Genomic DNA, 13,489 nt, shown 5'->3' on the forward strand with positions numbered 1-13,489 from the left:
CTTCTGTATGGGTGGGAGTTGAAATTATGAGCTTGCAGGTCAGGGAAAAAGCTGTGGGCAAAGCAATGATCTGGAAAACTTTGTGAGAGACACTGATTGTCAACTTCACAGGATCTAGAATCACCTGGGAAAACAGTATCACTGAGAGAGGATCTAGGTTACATTGTCCTGTGGCCTGTCTGTGAGAGATTATCTTGAGTGTATTAGCTGATTGGATAAGACTTAACCCTTTGTTGGCAGCACCATTTTCTCGGCTTGGATCCTGGACTGTATAAAAAATGAGAATGTGAGCATACCTGCATTCATTCTTTCTCTCCTCTTGGCTGTGGATATGACGAGCTGCTTCAAGTTCCTGCCTCCGTGAATTTTCTCTACGAAGGACTATTAGCTGGAAATGTGAGCTAAAACAAACCTTTTCTGTGCTACATTGGTTTTTGTCAGGTTATTTTATCATAGAAACAGGAAAAGAAGCTAGAAAAAGTCTTTTAGGTGTGGACAAGATGAACAAGGGAGAGAATACAAGTTAGAAAAAGCCCTGGGTGGTCAGAGAGTTAGGAGGGACCAACCACAGCTTCTCAGAGAGAGTGAGGTAACTTTAAGAGCAAGCTGGGGAGAAGCCTGAAACCCAGTGGAGGATGTAGGTCAAAGGGACAAGGGGTCAGGTAAGGCAAAGACAGACAAGCACTACCCACTGGAGAGGCAGAGCAGAAACCACTGGGGGGGAGGGGGCTTTGGGGCAGGCACCTCACTGGCTCATAACAGTAATGCCTAAGTGAGGGGGTGGGGATGCAGGGATGAGAATGGTTGACAAGGAACAAGATATTCAGATGATGATGAGGGGTGCTGTTTCTAGAAAGTAGGAGTGGGTTGAGCAGTACTGACAGTACAAAAGGGGTCAGGGGGTTGTTTACTTCAATGTCAGAAATACCAGTAAGTTTAAATATTTCATACCCAGACCTACTAGCCTGGCCTCTTCAGTGCTAGGGTTAGCAGAAGACTCACGGAAACACTACAACTTGGGAGATGGGGCTCTGAAAGTGGGGATGGCTGAAAGTCGGAGGAACTTGTGAATGAAAAGTTAAACAGAGGTGTGTCAGAATTCACATCCATTTAAATACACGGGCTTGGAGAGAGCTAGTGAGCAGCTCGGTCTGGGTGTACCAAGTGACTTATCTAGGCAAGCTTACTGGCCAGGACCTGATACACCCCTGACATTAATCTCCTTATCCCTTTGTCAGCGATAGAAGTCCAGCTTAAGCTTGGGACAGAAGAGTTCACATGTAGACCTCATAATGATGACTGCAGACCTAAAGTCAGTTTTGATAGGATGTAGTGCTGGACCTGGCACAGACTTGGCAGTTGGTCAAGCTTATGTTCACATCTCAGCTCAGCCACTGTCTTACTCCGAAGCCTTGGAGCCGTTAATCACAAGACGGAGAAAAGAGCAACAGTGTCTCATAGGTTGTTATGGAATTGCTTGAGAGAACAAGAATTAACATGAAGTCAGGCTTCAGGAAATGAGCCTTCTGGCTCTTGCTAAAGTAGAAATTAACTTTATTTCCATTCCTTGGATTAATTTTCCTTCAATAGTTCAAAAGCACCATTTCACCTGGACTCTTGAAATCCAGACTGTCTTTAAGAGGCTTGTGTTTCAAGTTTCTGGGATTCAGAAAGAGTGCCTAAAGAACAGGTCTTTCTCCTCTGATCATGTACTTGTAAAGTGGATAATATGTATTTTTCTAAAGCTTCGAAGATGCCCAGCAAAAGTGGAGGTTTTATTCCCCTCAGCTCCTTGGTAATTTACTGAATAGGCTGAGTGTCTCAGTGGGGATTTTGTGAATAACCTCCAGCCTCACTGCTCCAGGCTGTCCTCAGAACTAGAAATAAGCGCTCATTTTGGATTCTTGGAATCCCAGGGTGTAGCAGGTGTCCACCCAAAGTGTCTGCCTACACTGTAGGAGAACCCAAAAGGGCTGCCTTTTCCTTTTCACAGAGATTAGAAAGAGCTTATTAGGACCAGGTGAACAGAGAGTACATAGTTTGTTCCTGCCATTTGCCCCACACCATTTTTAAAGGACTTCCATGAAGAGAAAGACACTTTTTCCAATCTGTCTTCCCTTCTGCAGTCCACCATCATTTCCTAGTTTTTAGTCAGTGAAGAATGATTGAGAGAGGCTGCTGAGCAGTCTCACAGTGAGGGCTGAAATGTCACCCGGAAGTAAAAAAAAACTCACCAAAAATAGAGCTGAGGGGAGTTGTGGTCATTGGAATGCCATTCATACATGGTGCTTTACAACAGGAAGAGAAGTTTGAGAAAGACATCTTGGGACAGAATGGATAATAGGGTCAACCTCTTAAAGACAGCTCCCGTTAACAAAGCGATGTCTGTGGTGCCACAAAGGGAAGCACACTAGTTACTCTCACACCACCGTGACCACAATGCTTGACAGAAACAAGGCAAGAGGGAAAGATTTATTTGGCTCATGGTTTCGAGGGGTTTCAGCCTATCATGGTGGAGACAGCAGTACAGAGCAACTTAGTTCACAATGGCAGGAGTGTGACACTGGCTGTTCCCATCATAGCAGCCAGGGAGAGAGACTGTGACAGGCCCCAAGGACCAGGAATAAACTCAAAAGACCTGTCTTTAGTGAATTAGTTCTGCCAGTTAGACCCTGCCTCCTGAAGGTTTACAGTCAGAGTACTACAACAAGCTAGACAATGAGCAGTCAAAACATGACCTGGTAGGAGACACTGAAGAGTCAATGGTAACTGGGAGAGTCATGCAAATGTGGGAATTGACCTGCAACAAGGAGGAGCGTGAAAGATGAGAAGTCCTAACTTTACCTCTTCTTGAGAGATGCTCAATGCATGAAGAATATTAGCTCAGCTATTGGAGGCAGTGGAGGTTCCATTGGCACTTCTGTTTGTGTGGACTTGAACCTCCACTTAAATGGATTTGTTTTTTCCAAAACAAGCAGGTCGGGTCCCAAGAGTAAACAGAGGAAATGATTCCAAAGCATTGGAGAACAACCCCGTAAGCTGATAGATAGTACAGAGAGCTGAGAGGCTAACGGATGAGCACGCTGAAGGTCTTAAATTCTCACATGCTGGCATCATCTGCTGCTTCTGAAGGGGGGCGGGGGTAATGAGGGGCGTGGTGAAAGGGGAGGTAAGGAAAGCCTGGGCAAGTGTGATTGAGAAGCAGTCAGATTCCTGCATCTTTCTCTCATTTCCTCATGGCTGGACAATTGCCTCACTTCTAAGAAAACTAGGAATGCAGAAGTTCTATGGCCGAAGGACAGCTACCACAGCTGAAGATGTCGCTGCCTCAGAGAAAGGTGTAAACCTATTCACTGACAAGACCTTGAACCTTCCCTACTTAGTGTCCAGAAATTGGACAGACAATGCTCTTCATCGGGTAGGATAAGAGGTCCTTCACTTGGACTTGGGCAGCCTGAGATGAAAGAGCTCAGTGTCACAGACAGTGAAAACTCACAACTGCTACAGACAGACCAAGCTCACACAGGGATTGCAGGGAGTGTTAGATTTCTAAGCATTTAAGTATGAAGACAAAATTAAGACTGCTCAGGCAGAATGTCTTTGGTACCCAAACCCTCTAGGCAAAGAACTATAGGCAACCAATGACTTCCAGGATAAGGGAAATTAGTCCTTCCCAGGGATGGGCCCCTAGTGCAGAATGATCACCCTTGAACCCATACATGCGCCACCAACAGAAACAGACTCAGCAGCTTGTATTTAAATATATTTGTGCACATACTACATCCCCACATGTATGTCACGATAATATTCAAAGAAAAAGAAGCTATGAACTTGAGAGTTTGGGGATGGCATAGCAGCTCCAGGAAGGGTACCTGGAAGAGGCTGAAAGGAGAAAACAGGTAGGGCAAAGTGATGTAATTCCATTTCAATTAAAACCATATTAAAGTAGTTAATGAAAGAAAGATGCGGCTTGGAGGGAACAGAGATTTTGGAAAGGGGGACAAATATAAAAGAAAAATATCCAAAAAATGCATTCTGATCCTAGAATGGTGAGATTCTGCCCCAGGGCATGAGGGCAGGACCATAGGTAGAAGAAGAGAAATCTTTCTGGGAAAACCCATCGTGTCTTTGAGCAGAATGTTACTTTCAAATAACCACAGGGGTCCCAGTCAACGCACACATCCACACTCAACCTTTGCTCACCTGGTCACACCTAAGACAAGTGGACCCAGCCAGGCTCCCATTCTTGACCGTCTGCCTGCTTAGCTCAGGCTGTTGCACTGGTTGGTGGTACACTAGCCTGGCCTCCCGGTTCACAGGAAAGGTAAAGTCTTAAATATCTCATATTCTAGAGCATTTTCCTAAATTGCAGTTGCTGCTACTATTGCTATGGTACAAGAATATCTTTTTGCTTCCATGCAGCACAAGTTTTATTTATTCTTGATGATGTATGCATTGTAATTGTGCTACTGAGCAAGCTATTTCTCACATTGGGGAGACAAATGACCCTTGTGGCAGTTCGCTATACCAGTGATCCCCAATGAAGGAACTATTCCTCTGGAATCCACACCCTTCCTGGACTCCTTCCTGGAGCTGACTGCTGCCTAGAGAGGCCACATGCAGAAGAATTCCAGCCTGCTGATAGCAGGAATAAGTCTCTCTGAAGTTCCAAGTCAACAGCAGGCCTGGCTCTCCACTCATGTTTAGTGAGACCACCTTACAGATGGATTATTGAGCCGAGCCCCAACTGGGCCAGTCCTGCAGATGGCGGGTACTGGGAAGCCATGATGTTTGACCATGGCCTGGTCTCAGTTAAAGAACCATGTTGACAAGTCATGAGAAAGGTTATTTAAAGCCGTCACATTCTGGTTTGTGTACTAGTGAGTAACAGATAACTAATGGCTCTTTTCATTGGCTTGTCCATTAGACTTACTGCCTGATGTAGCCCGGGGCCTGCTTTGAGCTGTATCTTTAATGCAGCCCTGTCCCCCAATATGGCTGCTTGTAGTTCATTCTGCCCCTGTTTGCAGGTAACTCTCTTAGTGAACTTTCTTTTTGTCTAGAGGGGGAAAATGTTTTCAAGGGCTTAGAGACTCCAAGGATTATTCACCTAAGAGTGGATGAATTCAGCAGTAAGGACTGTATTTGAAAAAGACAGTTTCTCACTATGTAGCCTAGGCTGACCCTGAACTCGGGATTCTCAGGCTCTTGAATGTTGGTATTACAGGTATGTGCCACACACTTGGCTAGGGTTTTTAATATTCTTGGTCAACCAGTTACACTGACCTCTGATCTTATTCTGTCATCTTTAGAGTAGGGCGTGATCTTCCTAGACCTTAACTGCTATCTTGATGCTTCCCTAGTTTGCTGTGGTTTATGGTTCTGAGCTGCTTTTAGCCTTTTAGGAGGCCTGGTTATTCCATTCTTACAGCTCGGTGTGGGAAAAAATAGTTTCCCAGAAAAAAAAATGTTGGAAAGCCATCCCTTAGGAATAAACAGATATTCCACCCCCAACACACACATACACAGACACACACACTGTGTACTGATTCAGTCCCTTGCAAAACCTCTCTTTTCTCATAGCTCCTAAACAAGAGATTTAGCATTGCCATATAAAAATGTCTGAATGTAAAGGTCTTGTTAACATTTTGCAAACAGATAACCTAGCTTCTGCCTAGGTTTTCTCATCCCTTGCAGACACAGGAAGCTCTGCCCATCAATAGGCCTATGTCGTGCCACACTTAGGGTGGGGTTCTTGATGGATATCTTCTTCCCGTGAGACTCTCCATGCTGATGGCTAGGCTGAAGAATAAGCTACAAAGCTTGGCACTGTGGTCAAAACACTAGTTTTGTCCTTAACTTCTTGGTGTATACAATGTCTTCATCCCTCTTTGGAGTTTTTGCATCTTTCTTGGCACCTCAAGTTACTCTTGGCTTAGGTTCACTGTCCAAAAAAATGACTGGTTTGTCTATATCTCAAACACCTGACATCTGAATCTCCAGAGACTCCTTTCTCTTTCTGAGTCTTTTATCAAAATTTCTGCACCTGATTTGCTTGTTTTCGCTTCTGCTCCAGGAGGCTGGGGGTGTCTCCAGAAAATGAAACTATGTAGCAAAGACATTTAAGAAGGAAAAATAACTTTGGCTTAGTGATAAATTTCAGTGTGATTTTTCACTTCCAGTGTTAAGAAGAACTGTAGATAATACTGCCCATGTTTAGGGAAGGAAGCCTTGAGCCTTCCTGGTCGTGCTCTCTTCAGACTCCAATGGACATCACCAAGGAGATGAGCAGGCAGAAACGAGGCCCTCTGTCCTACCCAATAAAGCTCTGTGAAATTTAAAAAAAATACTAGTTTTGAAACTACATGTCTCTGGCTACGTCTAGCCTGTGACGTTAAGCCAGTTTCTCATACTCCTCATGTTTCTTCCTCCAAAAAAGAAAAGAAAAAAAAAACAATTGCATTATGAGGTTGCTCCAAGGATTAAAATTAAATTGTATTAAGGACTCAGAACATGAACTTCATTTTTGGTGAATGGGTAGCAAGGGATTGGAAACGCGTAGTTCAGTAGTATGTCCCTTGCCTAGTATGTGAGGCGCTGGATTCAACATTCAACACTATTGGAATAATAAAATAAAAGTAGCAATAAGAAAGATGATGATGGTGGTGGTGGTAATGATGGCTATGAGAGTGACAATAATGGTGATGGTGGTGGTGACGGACTCTAGGGAAGAAAGTTTACTTCAGAGTAGTCTTAAATATTTCTTTCTTCAGAGCAATTCTCAAATTCATCTGGAATACCAAAAAACCCAGGATAGCTAAAACTATTCTCAACAACAAAAGAAATTCTGGGGGAAATCTGTATCCCTGACCTCAAGCAATACTACAAAGCAATAGTGTTTAAAACTGTATGGTATTGGTATAGTGACAGGCAGGCAGAACAATGGAACAGGATTGAAGATCCAGAAATGAACCCACACACCTATGGCTGGTTCAACTGGAGGTCAGCATGCAGAAGAATGCGAATTGATCCATCCTTGTCTCTTACTAAGCTCAACTCCAAATGGATCAAGGACCTTCACATAAAGCCAGACACTTTGAAGCTAATAGAAAAGAAACTGGGGAAGACCCTTGAGGACATCGGTACAGGGGGAAAGTTCCTGAACAGAACACCAATAGCTTATGCTCTAAGATCAAGAATTGACAAATGGGACCTCATAAAATTACAAAGTTTCTGTAAGGCAAAGGACACCATCAAAAGGACAAATCGGCAACCAACAAATTGGGAAAAGATCTTCACCAACCCTACATCAGATAGAGGGCTAATATGCAATATATACAAAGAACTCAAGAAGTTAGACCCCAGAAAACCAAATAACCCTATTAAAAATGGGGTACAAAGCTAACCAAAGAATTTTCACCCGAAGAACTTTGGATGGCTGAAAAGCATCTTAAAAATGCTCAACTTCACTAGTCATTAGGGAAATGCAAATCAAAACAACCCTGAGATTTCACCTTACACCAGTCAGAATGGCTAAGATTAAAAATTCAGGAGACAGCAGGTGTTGGCGAGGATGTGGAGAAAGAGGAACACTCCTCCACTGCTGGTGGGACTGCAAATTGGTACAACCACTCTGGAAATCAGTCTGGTGGTTCCTCAGAAAACTGGGCACGTCACTTCCGGAGGACCCTGCTATACCACTCCTGGGCATATACCCAGAGGATTCCCCAGCATGTAATAAGGATACATGCTCCACTATGTTCATAGCAGCCCTATTTATAATAGCCAGAAGCTGGAAAGAACCCAGGTATCTCTCAACGGAAGAATGGATGCAAAAAAAATGTGGTATATATACACAATGGAGTACTATTCAGCCATTAGAAACAATGAATTCATGAAATTCTTAGACAAATGGATGGAGCTGGAGAACATCATACTAAGTGAAGTAACCCAGTCTCAAAAGATCAGTCATGGTATGCAATCACTAATAAGTGGATGTTAGCCTAGAAACATAATCCACACATCAAATGAGGTACAAGAAGAACGGAGGAGTGGCTCCTGGTTCTGGAAAGACTCGGTGCAGCAGTATAGGGTAAAACCAGAACTGGGAAGTGGGAAGGGGTGGATGGGAGAACAGGGGGAGGGAAGGGGGCTGATGGGACTTTCGGGGAGTGGGGGGCCAGAAAAGGGGAAATCATTTGAACTGTAAATAAAAAATATATCGAATTTAAAAAAAAAAGAGGTAGAAACTCTGGCCTCGTGGGTTCTGACAGCTTTCCTCATGAGAAGAGTATAGCCTAAGACTCTATGCTTAGCTGTGGCTATGTGATTTGTTTTAGACCACTGAATAGACCATTGTCATTTCCAGATGAGAGCTCTGGAGATCCAGCTCCCGCATACCACAGACAGTCCATCTCTCATGACCAGGTCTGAGTACTAGATTGACAGCTGCACAGAATAAAGCCACAACAAACCTAAGGTGCATATGATGCATAGCTGGAACATGAGGTTCTGTGGTAACTTACCAAGATGTGGGAACTTGTTTAATGAAGATCATTTGTTGGTGATATGTAATCTAATATACCCTACTAAAGCAATTTACCCTTTGGAAAAGAAATTTCTTTCTTCGATGTCTCCCTAATACAGGGTGGAGAGAAAAAGAAGGACAGTCCTCTTTTATATGATGCAGTTCCATGTCCACTTCTTTCAAGACAATCCATGGCATTTTTATTAGAGCCTTTTAGTTTATAATGTGAGGTAAAAGAAAAAGCATTTCTCTTTAATACTTTACATAGCGATAGTAAAATATCTGAGACCTAAAGGGACTTCCAGGGGGTTGCATTTCTCATAAATTGAGATCAAATAAACGGAACTTTAACTCCTGGAATTTTCCAGTTGACTCTTCCCTTACAATAGCTCTAAATTCTCATTAGTCACACTGCGTCTCAAGGCCAAGGTTTTATTGCTGTGGATGTCTTTAGATCTGAACCAATGGTTTCAGCCAATACCTACTAATTCCACTTCAAAAATGAGTTTGGTGTTTGGTGGGATTTTGACATCGGGTTGTCCTTGCACTCCATAAGCCCATTCTGGTTCCGTCTCCATCGAGTCTTTTCTCCTTTGCTCGTAGTCGGGAGAGACTCATCCCATCCTCTGACGACCTTCCCTTTTGCGACCTTGAAACTTAAAGGCTTGGCGTGTTTCTTCTTTGAGCTCGTGTGAATATTAGTATCAAAAGCAGTCTCGTCTGGGAGGGTCCCTATATGCCGGCAGTGAGCAACGTCTTCCGTTTTGGGAAAGTTGGTTTATCTCCCTTTTTAGAACCCATTTTGTGTATTTCAGTGGACCCTCATCAAGAGTCTCTTCAGGCTTGGTTTCTTTGGGTTTATCCTCATCAGGCTTCACGGGCTCAGACGCGACACTTACAGTTTCAGCATCCTTGAAATGATTACTTTCAAAAAGAGGGCTAAAGGCTGAAACCAAATGGTCCCTATTAGAAGTCTTAGCTACACTTCTAATGGTTCCTAATAATTTGTGCCCTGCAAGAAATGAATCTGAACCACAAAACTGCAGAAAGTTGATAAAGTCCTTCTTGGGCAGATGCATTCCATAGAACAAACACCCCCCCAGCCCCCCACTCCCACCCCCACCCCCAACCCCCCACTCCACTCCCGCCATACTCTCTCCCTCCTCCTCCCTTCCCCTTTCCTCCCCTCTGCCTCTGCTCTCACACAATACCTATTTCCAAGTGTGCATTACTGCTAGCTCTCACCATGCACTGCAGAGCTCTTGAATGCCCTCCCCCCTGTGAAAGCTTATGAGTAACATCTTCCCTTTTCTTCCAGCCTCAGTCTGGGGTCACCACTACTCTGCTCCCTGCTTCTGCAAGGCTGTCATGATTAGATTTCACATGAGCAAGAGCACATGGCATTTCTCTGTCTGGCTGATTTCACTTCCCACAGTGTCTCCCAGGTTCACAAGTGCCATTTCCAATGGCAAGATTCCCTTTGCTTTTAAAGGCTGAGTAGTATTCTAGTGTGTCTGTGCTACATTAACTTTATTCATCGACTGGTTGACAGACTTTTCTAGGATCTGTGGACTGTTTGCACAGTAAAGGCAGCAAAAACTGGAAATGGCAAACATCTATAAAACACTGAAAATTTCTCAGTCCTCCAATACTAAGATCTCTATAAAACCACAAGCTTGGAGCAAAGTTGACAATCTTAGAATGTCTATGGCTAAGGAAGGAATGTGCAAAAGGCAGAGAAACAGAATAGCAAAAATATTACCAACGATTATATACTTTCTTAAGAAAAGGGCACCGGGGCACTGAAATGTGTGTCACTTATTTACCAAGGAAGTCTTATCCAGTAGTTGGGAGTAGGGGTAGGGGTACAGGTAGGGGTAGGAATAGGGGTAGGGGGTTAGGCTTCAAAGCTAGATGCCTGAGCTCACCACAGCTCCATTTCTGCTAGCCCTGTTGCCATGGTTACTTAAAATATCAAAGTCTCCGTTTCTTTCATGTGTAAGATAATAACAATGGTTTCATAGGGTCGTTGTATGGAATAAACGCAATGATATCTATAGTGTGCTTCAAGTACTGGCTTTAGAATCCATCTGTCTTGGTTCACCAGCTGAGTGATTTCAGAAAAGTGTCTAGGTATTCTGTGAAACCGGAATGTTAACCCTGAGTGAGAGGTTAAATCTATGGGCTCCTTGAGGATTTCTGGCACTTAGTATGTGTTGGGTCCGACCCTTTGTCTTCAGTGATAGATACCAATGGTATTATGTAATATGCCATGTGATGAATACTCTCAACACTCAGTTTTTATCAGCTATTAGGATGCTTATTTATCTCTCAAAAAACAACACATGCTTTTATAACGAAAATTAGCATGTATGAAAAAGTAGAAAGAAAATGTAACCACATTGGGAAATTCTTAAAAATTTTGCTGATTATTTTCTCAGAAAAATTATTGTTTTGTATAATCATGTATTACATGAACACTTCTATATTATATATATAGTTCTGTATTGCATATACACTTAAATATTGTATATATACTTGTGTTATATATATTATATATATATTGTATGTTGTTTATGCAGCTACATGCTTTATGTATAGCTGTGAGTTGTACATGCACATTCATGTTGCATGTACAGCCATGTATTGCTTGTAGTCTTGTGTTGTATATATACTTGTGTGGTATATGTACAGTCATGTGTTGTTTGTATATCATGTGTTGCATGTACATTCATGTGGCATGTGTACAGTCATGTGTTGTATGTACACATATATGGCATTTGTACAGTTGTGTGTTCTATATATAGTTAGGTGTTATATGTATACACATGTAGCATGTGTACTGTCATGTGTTGATGTACTGTCATATGGTATGTGTACAATCATGTGTTGTTTGTATAGTCATGTGTTATATGTATTCTTATGTGGCATTTATACAATCATGTGTTATATGTATACTCATGTGGCATTTTTACAATCATATGTTGTATGTACCCACATGTAGCATATGTACTGTCATGTGTTATACATGTACACATGAGGTATAGGTACAATGTGTACCTCATGTAACATATATAAAGCCATGTGCTATATGTGCACTCATGTGGCATATATACAGTCATGTTTTATGTGTATAGTCATGTAGCATATGTACAGCCTTGTGTTGTGTGTACATTCACTTCATAGACTTCTTTGATCATATACCAGGAAAAATCATTTCCATTCCTTATTACAAACTCTTAATGAGCATTATTGAAGTGACAAACCATTATGCACACATGTGTGACCATAATCCACTTCCTTATACTTGCCTAGATTCTTGCTTTTTGAATTTTTCTTTATTAGGACCCTGTTAAGATGAGCATGCTTGTATACAATACTTTTTCCCACCTAAGCTTATTTCTTTAGTATGGAGTATGAGAATTGCGAGTATCTGGGCATATTTCTGTGTATTTCTGATTGTCTATATTACAGCGTCTATCTACTTTTTAAGAGTAATACCAACCTGTGTGTGGTGGTGCTTTCCTGGACTCTCATCTCAGCATTTGGAATATAAGGGAAAAGAAAGCAGCTTTGAGGTCAGCCTAGGCTATATACTGAGACCTGGTGACAGAAACCAAATGCTGGGATGTAGCTCGGGGAAGAAAGCTTGCCTCACCTGCATAGGACTGTGAGTTCCACCTCCCACACCACACAAACACAAAAGCAACCATACCAAGTTAAATTGCAGGGTAGAAAAATGCCCTGTGGAACTTACCACAGCCAGCATGATGACACATACTTTAATCTCAGCCTTCAGGAGGCAGACACAGACACTGGGAGGGTCTCTGTGAGTTCAAGGCTAGGCTGGCCTGCATTAGGAGATTCATGCCAGGCAGGCCTACATAGTGAGATCTTTGTCTAAAGCAAAACAAACCAAAACCCAACTAGTTTCACTTAGTTTGTTAAAATACACCTCTGTGTGTGTGTGTGTGTGTGTGTGTGTGTGTGTGTGTGTGTGTGTGAGCATGGGCACCATGTAGGCACTGAGACTTGTACTCTGGTCACCAGCTTGGAGGAAAGTGCCTTTACCTGTTGAGCCAACTGCCCAGTGTCTTGTTTCAATTACAGGAACAGTGGCCCCCAGGGATTCAGTAAGAATTGTACTTCAGAATTAACTACTCATGTGTTCTAAATATTTTTGAACATGTGTGCTTAACCTCTGTTGTTTCTGGTAATTTGTCTATTTAAGTCCTTTGCCTGTTTTCCATCTGTGGACCGTAAAATATTTCTGTTTTGCATGTGCTCCTTGTATGTTAAACAATATTAATCTTCTATTAGCTTGTGAATACTTATCCTTAGGTAGTATTTCAACTTCAGTTGTTTTCTCATACAAACATTTTAAAACACAATTATTGCACAACCTGTTTCTTTTGTGGGTGATTTTGTCTCTGAGCAGAAACTTAGATGTAACAATGCTGGGGTAGCTGAGGGTGACTGGGGACAAGGTCCCTGTTTTATGACTTTATAAGTGTTTATTTCTCAAAATTTTTTAATCCATCTGAAGTTAAAGTTATGTCAGTATATAGTATGAATTAAGGCTGGAGATTGATTTTCTCTTCTAATTTGCTAACCAACTGTCCTAATGCCATCCGTGGAATAATTCTTCCATTCCCCATTGATCCAAGATGCCTTTCTTATCATAAATTACATTTTTATATGTACTAGGGCCATCCGTCCTGTTCTATTGATCTCTCTGTCCATTCCTATGCCAATTCCATGGGGTTTTAATTATAGTTGAAGGGTCTTTTAAGTCCTCTATTTCAAGAATGCCCAGCAGAGCTAGCACATTTGTGTGAACATAAAGGTAAGGTCAATGGATACTTAGAAATGCCCAAGGATTTTGTTCTTGCTTATGTCTGAGCCTGAGAAGGCCACAGAATGATTGCCGTTTATTGAAAAGAGATACGTAGAGGTGTAGAT

At 42.2% G+C, this 13,489-nt stretch overlaps 1 protein-coding gene and 1 pseudogene across 1 annotated transcript in view; one reads left to right on the forward strand and one right to left on the reverse strand.

Annotated features, from left to right (window-relative positions):
* The window catches only part of Egflam (EGF like, fibronectin type III and laminin G domains), a 184,121-nt gene that overhangs the window by 46,805 nt on the left and 123,827 nt on the right, over positions 1-13,489 (forward strand). The window lies entirely within an intron of this gene.
* Positions 8,998-9,606, reverse strand: LOC127667075 (peptidyl-prolyl cis-trans isomerase FKBP3-like; annotated as a pseudogene).

The sequence above is a fragment of the Apodemus sylvaticus genome, chromosome 16, assembly GCF_947179515.1.
Source record: "Apodemus sylvaticus chromosome 16, mApoSyl1.1, whole genome shotgun sequence".
Lineage (NCBI taxonomy): Eukaryota > Metazoa > Chordata > Mammalia > Rodentia > Muridae > Apodemus > Apodemus sylvaticus.